Here is an 11,017-nt window from a genome sequence, read left to right as displayed (position 1 = left end):
AGTGAATTCAACAGTTACTACCAGGGAAGGGCATCATTTCCTTGTTTTTTTTTTTTTTTTTTTTGCATTTGTGTACAGCAGTCGTTATTAATTTAGGGTTCATATTTTGTGAGAAATGTAATTACTGACTCAAAGAGCATTTTCCAAATCATGCACTTCAGCTGAATGAAAAAAGCTGGTGAGTGGGTGTTATTAATTTCTCAGGAGACACGAATCGATGCGACAAGCTTAATTAATGTTTTTTTCCTCAAGTCTTCAGGGTGAGTTTCCTTCAGGGCATGTCCAGATTTTGCTAAGTGACAGATGTCTCACGATCAACAAGTTAAATTTAGGGCCAATTATGTACATGGGGAAAGTTCCTGGTATTCAGAGTCGGGATACGCAGCTGCTTGAAGCCAATTTCTGAGCTCCACATTCAGATTATTAAAATCACCAGCATGTAGTTCATTAGTTCATGCCTCTGAGAGTTTTCCTGAGTAGAAATGTTAGAGACTGAGTTTTTCATTAGCATCTAAACAATCACCTTTAAACAAGAACACTTGCCTTTAAATATGAAAAAAAAAAACAGGGGTAGAAAATGTGGACTGAATTGTAATATGATGTAACATAAAAGCAAGAGACAATTAAGAAATGAAAAAAAAAAGATTTATGATATGAATGAGAAGTTCCCGAGTGTTGAAACAAATCAAATAGGAGTCTCGTATATTACCAATATATTGCTGCATAAATAGTCCTAGTTGTAATGATCACATTAATCACTGCAAATTTGGTTAAATTTAACAAAATGGCTTCCACACTCATTATTCAGCATCACACAGAATAGCACTTGATCCAGCACAAAACCGACGTCACGAAAGTGTATAAAAACCAAAACATTTCATTGACTTTAAAAAGAAAACAATTTTGAATTAATGAATAATGTCATATTTATGTATTTAATATTACTAATTTACTCAAACTTGGCCCCTCGCGCGTAACTCTAACGTAACTTCTGAATAGTGAATAGTCTGTAGTTATGTCAGAGGTCTGAAAAGTGATGTGGTTTATTTTCAGTGTTAAATCCTCACTAAGCGTTTTTAACTCAATTCTAAATGCAATAGGTATAACAGACATAAACCATGAATTAGAAATGTAGAGGAAATAGGTGTGATTGTGTCAGAGTATAATCTAGCTCTATGTACTGCATGTTTGTGCTGTTAACGCACAGAGGAAGCAGAACCTCTGTCACTGGCTGTTGCCTCTCTGTCACATTGTTCACGCTACAAGACTCCCGTGTGATTTAGTCGCTATTTGTAAAAATCAAACTATGTTTGAAAATATGGCAATGCCTCCAATCTTTCTGGAGTGAAATTGTAAAGCCTAACATTGTTAATTTATTAGTGATGGGAATTTCCGCTTCTTGTTGGAGGACTGGATAAATGAGCCGCAAACTCTCTCACACTGCGAAGTCTTGCCATTGTTTTTCTTTGTGCGTCAATGATTTATACAACTAAAGGGAGCAAAAACAGAGAAGTACACTCACAGCAAACTGATGTTTGAGTTTGTCCCAGAAATTAAAGTTAAGAAAGAGCAGCTTGAAGAACTTGAACTGGCCAGCTGAAGGAAGTTCAGAAGAGGTGAATCATCACATACACTCTCCATAAGCCTCAGGCTTTAATATAACTATAGCCCTATAATGATCTGGTGTCTCAGAAGACCTATAGACCACGAACCGTTATAAATAGCTTTAGCCAAGAAGTACAGAGGCCATGAAGAGTAAGGAGGAAAAAAATGTGTTTTAAGTAAATTATTAATTTGTGTTCATCCACAAGGGGCATTATGTTTCCCAGAATTCTGAGAAGTGATTATTTCACATCACGCCATGCTAAGTATTAGTCATTTAGCTTCCCTACTCTAAAATAATTTAAAAAAAAAAGATCCTAATGATCTTTGTGGTTAAAAAAATGTGAATATCTTGTGAATTCCTTGTTAATTAGCTCATACAATTTTTTTCTTGATGTATTATTTACTTTAAATAAATAAATAATTATTATTTTCTTAAATCATTTATTTAATTAATTCATATTATTTAAATTATTATTTGTTCATCTTCAGTAACCCTTTTTGGATCCCAGGAACAGTGGGTTCGAGGCTTGGATACACCTGGAAAGGGAAGCTATGGGACATGAGCCATCACAGTTAAAAAGCTGTGTAAAGCATGTAAAGGTGTAGACAGTATCTTAATCTGTGGCTGTGTATGGAGCATCTTATGATATGGATGGAGTTTCTGAGACTGGGGGCAGAGTGTCTGATGGTGTAGACGGGGCATCAGAGACTATGGGTGGAGCGTATGAGGATGTGGACAGAGCAATCAAGTCTAGGGTAGCATGCCCAGGACTTTAGGTGGAGCATCTGATGATGTAGGTGGAGCATCTGAGGCTGAAACATCGGCACACCCGACCCATTATCATCGAACAGTACTGCTAGCCCCGCCCATAGTACCATTAGTCATAGTCATTGGCAGACCATTGGCCAATGGGAAAAGCATTTATTTATTTATTTATTTATTTATTTATTTGTTGAAGTGCGTGGAGTAAAATCAAAGAGCTCACTTGTGATGGCACTTGTGTTTGTGCATGTGTGTGTGTGTGTGTGTGATTTTTGAGTGTTTTGTGAGTGTGTGTGTGTGTGTGTGCATTTGTGTGTGTGTGTGTGTGTGTGTGAGAGAGAGATTGGAAATCAGGAGAATGGGCGAGAGAGATAGGAGGAGAGCTGTGAGTCCTGTCTCTCTGTCAGCGTGAGATAAGCAGACAGAGTAAACACTGATGTTAATGGTCTGCTCTGAGCGCGTACAGCCCCCCACCCCCACCCGACCCCCACCCGACCCCCACCCGCTCCCACTGACCCCCATGTCACACCAACACAATCTTCAATTTCCCAGTGTTCGGAGTTTCATCTCAAATCAAGCACGTTGTTTTCCCCTCAACTCTGAGTGCTTCTGTCCGTAATAATTTCAGCAAGGGAGGGAGTGACAGTGCATCCTTAACAGACAAGCAGAGTGATGGAGCTGAGAGAGAAAGAGAAAGAGAGAGAGATGGATAAAAATGATAGAAGGAGGGAGGCAGGGATTGAAAGAGAGAGTGAAAAGGAAAGATGGAGAAGCATGAACAGATGGAAAGAGAATGGGATTAGACAATCCGGGAGAGAGTGAGAGAGAGAGGTAATAGAAAGAGAGACAGAAAGAAATGATGGAGGGTGGGGAAGAATAATGGAAAGTATAAAAAAAAAAGATAGAGAAGAAGCAGGCATAGAAAGAAGAAAATGGCAGAGAGAGGCAGGGACTGAATGAGAGCCAGACAGACACAGACACTGAAAAGGAAAGATGGAGAAGAATGAGAATGAAAGAAAAAGAAGTAGTGATGGTGAAAAAGAGAGATAGTTGGGGCAGGGAGAGAGAAAAGACGAAGAGAGATACAGACATGGAAACAGAAGAAAGGGAAAAATAGGGGAGAGAAATGGGAGAGAGTAAAAGAAATCTTTTTTTTTTAAATGGAGATAAACTCGTACAGATGTGCAAAGAGGAGTTGGATACAATGGGAGAGATGGAAAGATGAAGGAAAGGTAAAGGAAGATAAATGGAGAAAGAGCATGAGAGGGATGGAAAGAGTGACCAGTTGCTCAGGCAGTGAAAGAGAAAGGGTGAAAGAGAGTAAAGATTGTGAGGGGATTAAATAGTAGGAGAAAAAAATGGAGAGAAAGTGATGGAAAGAAAAAAGAGACAGACAGACAGAGACAGGCAAAGACGGAAGGAGAGGGAGAGACTAAAGAGTGAGTGATTGAAGAAAAGAGGGACATACAATTGAGGAGAAAGTGAATGATAAAAGGAAAGAAAAAGAGAAAGAAAGGGGAACAGAGAGGAATAGAAAGGAAATATCCATTAGCTGAGACGTGTATGGTGTATAAAGTTTGTTTTGCTTCGGTGCTACAAGGCTAATATTGCTAACTTGTAATGGAATATTAATGGAAAATGGACTCTCATGGACTCTTCACCCTCCTACCATCTGGCAGAAGGTTCAGGAGCATCTGTGCCACCACCAGCAGACTCCGAAACAGCTTCTTCCCTGAGGCAGTCGGATTACTCAACACCCTGCTGTCTCCCAGTGCTCACCTGGGCTAGTCAAAGACCTAACCCAGTATGACTCAAAAACATTGCACATCTGCACTTTACAAAGCTGCATCAAACACTTTTATATTATGGAACTTATTTATCTGCTACACTTGTGCTGCCACATCACACAATAGTTTACAGTTTACAGTCCATGTTCTGTGTATTCATTGTCCTGGGTATTTATTGTCCTGTGTATTTATTGTCCTGTGTATTCATTGTCCTGGGTATTTATTGTCCTGTGTATTTATTGCCCTGTCCTGTGTATTTATTGTCCTGTGTATTTATTGTCCTGTGTATTTATTGTCCTGAGTATTTATTGTCCTGGGTATTTATTGTCCTGAGTATTTATTGTCCTGAGTATTTATTGTCCTGTGTATTTATTGTCCTGTGTATTTATTGTCCTGAGTATTTATTGTCCTGTGTATTTATTGTCCTGTGTATTTATTGTCCTGTGTATTTATTGTCCTGAGTATTTATTGTCCTGGGTATTTATTGTCCTGGGTATTTATTGTCCTGTGTATTTATTGTCCTGGGTATTTATTGTCCTGAGTATTTATTGTCCTGAGTATTTATTGTCCTGGGTATTTATTGTCCTGGGTATTTATTGTCCTGAGTATTTATTGTCCTGGGTATTTATTGTCCTGAGTATTTATTGTCCTGAGTATTTATTGTCCTGGGTATTTATTGTCCTGGGTATTTATTGTCCTGTGTATTTATTGTCCTGGGTATTTATTGTCCTGTGTATTTATTGTCCTGTGTATTTATTGTCCTGAGTATTTATTGTCCTGGGTATTTATTGTCCTGAGTATTTATTGTCCTGGGTATTTATTGTCCTGAGTATTTATTGTCCTGGGTATTTATTGTCCTGAGTATTTATTGTCCTGTGTATTTATTGTCCTGAGTATTTATTGTCCTGTGTATTTATTGTCCTGTGTATTTATTGTCCTGAGTATTTATTGTCCTGAGTATTTATTATCCTGGGTATTTATTGTCCTGTGTATTTATTGTCCTGGGTATTTATTGTCCTGTGTATTTATTGTCCTGTGTATTTATTGTCCTGAGTATTTATTATCCTGGGTATTTATTGTCCTGTGTATTTATTGTCCTGAGTATTTATTGTCCTGAGTATTTATTGTCTTGCACTCGTCTAACACTGTTGTGTATTTGCACTTTATGTAGTCTTGCATACTGTTCCGTGTTGCATCATGGTCCTGAAGAAACGACATTTCATTCCAGTGTATACAAGCTAAAAGACGATAAAAACTCACTTGACTTGTGCAATCTTGAAAACACCCACAAAATATGTGCAAGCTGGTTTAATATCAGGGTCTGCTGAGAATTACATATTCCTTTTAAACAAAACCTTCTCCATTTTATGCCATTTGGAGCATTTTGTGCCTAAAGGTACAAAATAGAGGGCACGGTCCATAATCTTTGTCATTTTGAGTCATTAATAAGTCAGAAGGGCAGGAATTAAATTTGTGGAAAACTGTTTCTTCCAGTTAAAGACATTAAATGTCTTAATAATGAAAGAGTTAATCTAAATGATTGTCATTCATTCATTCCTTCATCATTAGTAAGCACTTTATTCTGGTCAGGGTTGCAGTGGACCTGGAGTCTAGGCCTTAAAAATGGTGAGTGAGGCAGGAATCACTGCACACTTACACTCTCAGAGGCAATTTAGAGTCAGCAGTTTTTAGAGGTGCGAGGAAACCAGTGAACCCGGATAAAACCCATACAGCCATGAACTTGAGCTCAGGAATGAATGGAGAACCCTGGAGCTGTGAGGCACTACCTGCTGCACAACCCTACCACCTTAACTCATATTTATCTGTAGTGAAAGAACATTTTCTTTAAATACGGGTGCTGTTTAAAAAAAGACAGATGCCATAAGGCAGTTTCCCAACCATACAGAATATATTTCCTGCATAATTTAGCAGCTGCGAGGAACAGGAACAACTGGAGGTGGAGTACCACTGATATTCAGCTATGCTGTAGTCATTATTATTCAACTGTAAAATGTAAAACAACTATAGCAACAATGCTATTCTCATACTCATCATTATTCATTTGTAAAATTCTAAATGTTTTCCCATCACATTAAACCTTATCTCTCTTTTGTGATATTTATTAATATGATTTAATTAATAACTTTTTCCCATTGTAATACAGCCAGATCGTACCGGTGTTAAAATGCAGCCACTACTCGATCCTTCACATAATCCTAAACAAAATAGATCATGTGGGCCACGATTCAATCTTCATTTAAGAGACCACGATGATCCGTCTTTTTGATGTAAATGAGATTACATTTAGACTCTGCCTTCATTTGCATTTATAGTGTTTTTCGTGAAGTTGTTACAATGGCATGATCGTAGACAATAATCGGATTTCTTGAGTTGTGTTTTGATTGGACAATCAGGAGTGATTGTGGCCACTTGGGGTTTAACTTTAAGTTATTTAGACCAGTGTTTAATCCCAATTATTCTAACCAAATTGTCCTATTTTAACTAATAAAAGCTAGAATCCACAGTTGTCTTGTCTTGAAAAACTGAATTAAAGCCTTCAGGCAGATTTAATTTGAAGTTGCAGTGTTGTAGAGCTTCATGTTGAGTGCTTGCCTCTCATGAAATATGTACACTATTAAAACTGAGATCTATGAGAATGATGTAATTTATATTCTCATAAACACAGCAAGAGTAACCCCAGGAACAAGTAATTCATTCCAAAGGTGATGCATATTTCCAAATCCATGAAAATGCTGGGAATAAACTGGAGTCAGTTCCTATTAATAACAGCATTACTCTCAGAGTGTCGTTCCCTCCAAAATGGCCACGAGGCCACGGGGACTCTGATCCCATCACCCAGATTAATCTAACTGCTGTAATAAGATGGTCTACATGATATTAGCATTTCACATGCCTTCTTCTACTATTATAATGCTAATGACAACCAACTCATCCTCTCCTCCCACCATCAGAGACCCAGGATGCTACTCAGATATTGACATCTCATCATGGATGAAATATCACAATCTAAAGCTGAATCCCGGCAGGTCAATCCCAGAAAGCGTGTAGATACGCTATTTGGCCAAAAGTAGGTGGACACCTTACCATGACCCCATATTTGGACTTGCCACAAATTGTTGCCACAAGGTTTGAAGCACACAATTGCCAAGAATACCTTTGTATTCTACAGCATTAAGATTTCCTGTTTACTAGAACTAAGAGGCATGGCAATGCCCCCGTGCACAACATAAGCTCCATGAAGACATGGTTTGACAAAGTTGATGTGGAAGAGTGTCCTGCACAGAGCCCTGACCTCAACCCCACTGAACACCTTTGGGATGAACTGGAACACCGTCTGCACCCCAGTGCCTGATCTCACTAATGCTCTTGTAGCTGAATGAACACAAATCCCCACAGCCACACTCCAAAATCTAGTGGAAAGCCTTCCCAGAAGAGTAGAACTTATTGTAACAGCAAAGGTGGAACTGAATCTATAATGGGATGTTCAACAAGCACATAGTGTATTCCTGGAAATGCATGTCTAATCTTTCTTTGAGAACTCCCTGATCAGTAATTCTGTAAAGGGTGTTTAAGGGGGAGTTAAGAGTGAAGAGTGTAGTTATCATTTGGCCCTGCATGTTTGTCCTAAACAGGATTTACAAGAAGGATTTACCTATAAGGCCACTTGTTAAGTTTCTCCTCATATTCAGATTTGACTTGACAGATTTGACAGCTGATCCAAATTTAGTAACTCCAATTGTCTTCAATCTCCCAAGGTTTCACTCCACTGACTTCCTGTAGCTGCCTGTATTAGATTTAAAACCCTGGCAATTGCTTATAAACCAGAAATGGACCGGTCTTGTCCATAACTGATGGCAATGGTCAAATCCTGTGGTATCTTAAGCATACAGATTTGTTTCAAGTCACTTTTGTAAATGCCATGAATATAAATGTAAGGTTGAATGGAACAATATTGTGGCTTCATCAATTATACAACATGTTGTAGATTACATTACTGGAACAGACCACAGCAGATATTTCAAAACTCTCTAAACCAGGATTTTATAGCCATCCCTCCCAGCAGTGTACTGGAACAGTGCCAGATGCTTCCTAGCATTGCGCTTATGTAATACCATTAAAAAGCCACCATCATTTAAATATGAAAGCCTCCCCTCCCTGCTTAAACACAGTGTAATTTGATGAATTAGCTCTGCAGTCTCCATGTCTGTTGAGAGATCTGTGGAGAGGTAATGAGCAGGAACGTTCCTAAAAAATAAAAATCATCTTTCACTTCTGTCTCTTGTTTGTCTCTGCCGGGATCATGCTGATCGATCTGCAGCCAGGAAGGGATAAAATGCTGCATGTCTGACCGAATCACAAAGACCTTTAATGATAGAATTTTGGTTTGGGTGTGTTCTGTGGGTTTATCTGATTCATAATAACTGCTGCTTATTTGGACAGTGTTTGGAAGCAGAAAGGCATTCGGAGTCACGTCTGATCTGAATTTTTGCATAGAATATCACCTGATCAGATCTGTCCCTCTGGCCAGTTTTTAAAGGCAGTATCCTTTATGGACATGTCCCAAGCAACCCATTCTTTTAATGCATACTCTGGGAAAACACCATCAAGCATGACATCATCTTCAATCCTTGGTGGGCAAGTTCCAAATCATACATAGTATTCACTATACAGTATAGCTAATCTGATTGGTCAAGGGGCTCCTTCACTGATATTCATGGTTTTTCATATACAGCAGATTCAAGAGATTTTTGTCCTGCTCATTTTTATGTGAAAATGTGATGAAGATATGCACAAAAACATTGCTGATTGTTAAAGTAACAGGCACATGACAAGTAAATAATTTTGTGTAATATTTAAAACAAGATATCTCTGCTTCCTTTTGGTATACAGACTTTAACTAGGTATAATATGAAAGCTTGTCTTCCGCTCTTTCGCATAGTTTTCTTGATTTGTCACCTGTCAGCATTCCAGAGTTATTCTGAGAAAATTACATCACATGATTTGGATGAAGGGGTGCGTCCTTCGATTTCATAAAGTTAAACACTATTATAAACACCTGACCATGGATGTGTCCCAAACCAGATGTCCTGTTCACTACAGAGGCCACATAAACCCCATGTCAAACATCTTACTATTATCCACTGTGAACATGTCCCAAACTACAAACCCTCCTTAAGATATAGGAAACATAAAACCATCAGATAACTCTTCGCAATCAGTCTACTATGGACGTGTTCCAAACCACACACCCTATTCACTATATAGGTTACAAAAACACCATCAGATAACTCACCAAAATCAGAGTGGACATGTCTCAAACCATGCAAGCCACTCATTATATAGGCCACATAAACATCATCAAATAATTTACAACAATAAGTCAGCTGTGGCTGTGTCCCAAAGCACATACCCTATTCACTACATCGGCTACATAAACACAATCAGATAACTCACCAAAATCAGTCCAATGTGGACGTGTCGCAAATTACATCTGCTATTCACTACATAGTGCACAAAAATACCATAATCAGTCCAATCTGGATGTGTCCAAAACCACACACACTCATTAGTATATAGGCCTCAAAACACCATTACATATTTCTCACCACTTTAAGTCCACTGTGGTTGTGTCCCAAATCACACAACCTTTTTAACTGTACAGTCTACTTAAATATCATTAAAAGTCTCAGTATTATCAGCCTACTATGGGCATGTAACAAACCACACAAACCCTTCACACAAACCCTTCACGAATGCCTTACCATTATCAATGACACGTTTTAGCTGTATGATAAATATTAATATAAAATGTAATAAAGCTCTTTTTGTTTATTGCTATATTGAGAGGTTTCTCCATTACTCTCAGGCACTCTGAGCACTGCGTTAGTCGCTCTTGTTGTCTTATTGACTCAGCTAGTGTACACTCCTCTGTGTGTTCTTATCACTCCTGTTTATATTAGTGAAGAATGATGGATCCTTGCTGAGAAATAAAATGTGACAGAATATTTGACAGTTTCATTCACTCTGCAGATTTCCTCACTATCTTCAAAAAACACCTGAACCCTGAGGATGTGAATACTGATGCTGAAACACCTGAATGCTGAAGACATGAATGCTGAAGACGTGAATACTGACGATGAAACACCTGAATGCTGAGGACGGAAATACTGACAATGAAACACCTGAACACTGAAGAAGTGAATACTGATGATGAAACACGTGAACACTGAGGACAAGGATATTGGCAGTAAAGCACCTGAACCCTGAGGATGTGAATACTGATGATGAAACACCTGAACCCTGAGGATGTGAATACTGACGTTGAAACACCTGAACCCTGAGGATGTGAATACTGATGATGAAACACCTGAAGGCTGAGGATGTGAATACTGATGATGAAACACCTGAACCCTGAGGTTATGAATACTGACGATGAAACACCTGAAGGCTGAGGATGTGAATACTGATGATGAAACACCTGAATGCTGAGGACGTGAATACTGACGATGAAACACCTGAATGCTGAGGACGTGAATACTGATGATGAAACACCTGAACCCTGAGGATGTGAATACTGATGATGAAACACCTGAATCCTGAGGATGTGAATACTGATGATGAAACACCTGAATGCTGAGGACGTGAATACTGATGATGAAACACCTGAATGCTGAGGATGTGAATACTGATGATGAAACACCTGAATGCTGAGGATGTGAATACTGATGATGAAACACCTGAATGCTGAGGATGTGAATACTGATGATGAAACACCTGAATGCTGAGGACGTGAATACTGATGATGAAACACCTGAACACTTAGTTAGTTTTTTATTCCTCT

The sequence above is a fragment of the Pangasianodon hypophthalmus genome, chromosome 1, assembly GCF_027358585.1.
Source record: "Pangasianodon hypophthalmus isolate fPanHyp1 chromosome 1, fPanHyp1.pri, whole genome shotgun sequence".
NCBI classification, from domain to species: Eukaryota; Metazoa; Chordata; class Actinopteri; order Siluriformes; family Pangasiidae; genus Pangasianodon; species Pangasianodon hypophthalmus.
The sequence above is the reverse complement of the archived record's forward strand: the minus strand, read 5'-3'. Positions refer to the sequence as shown.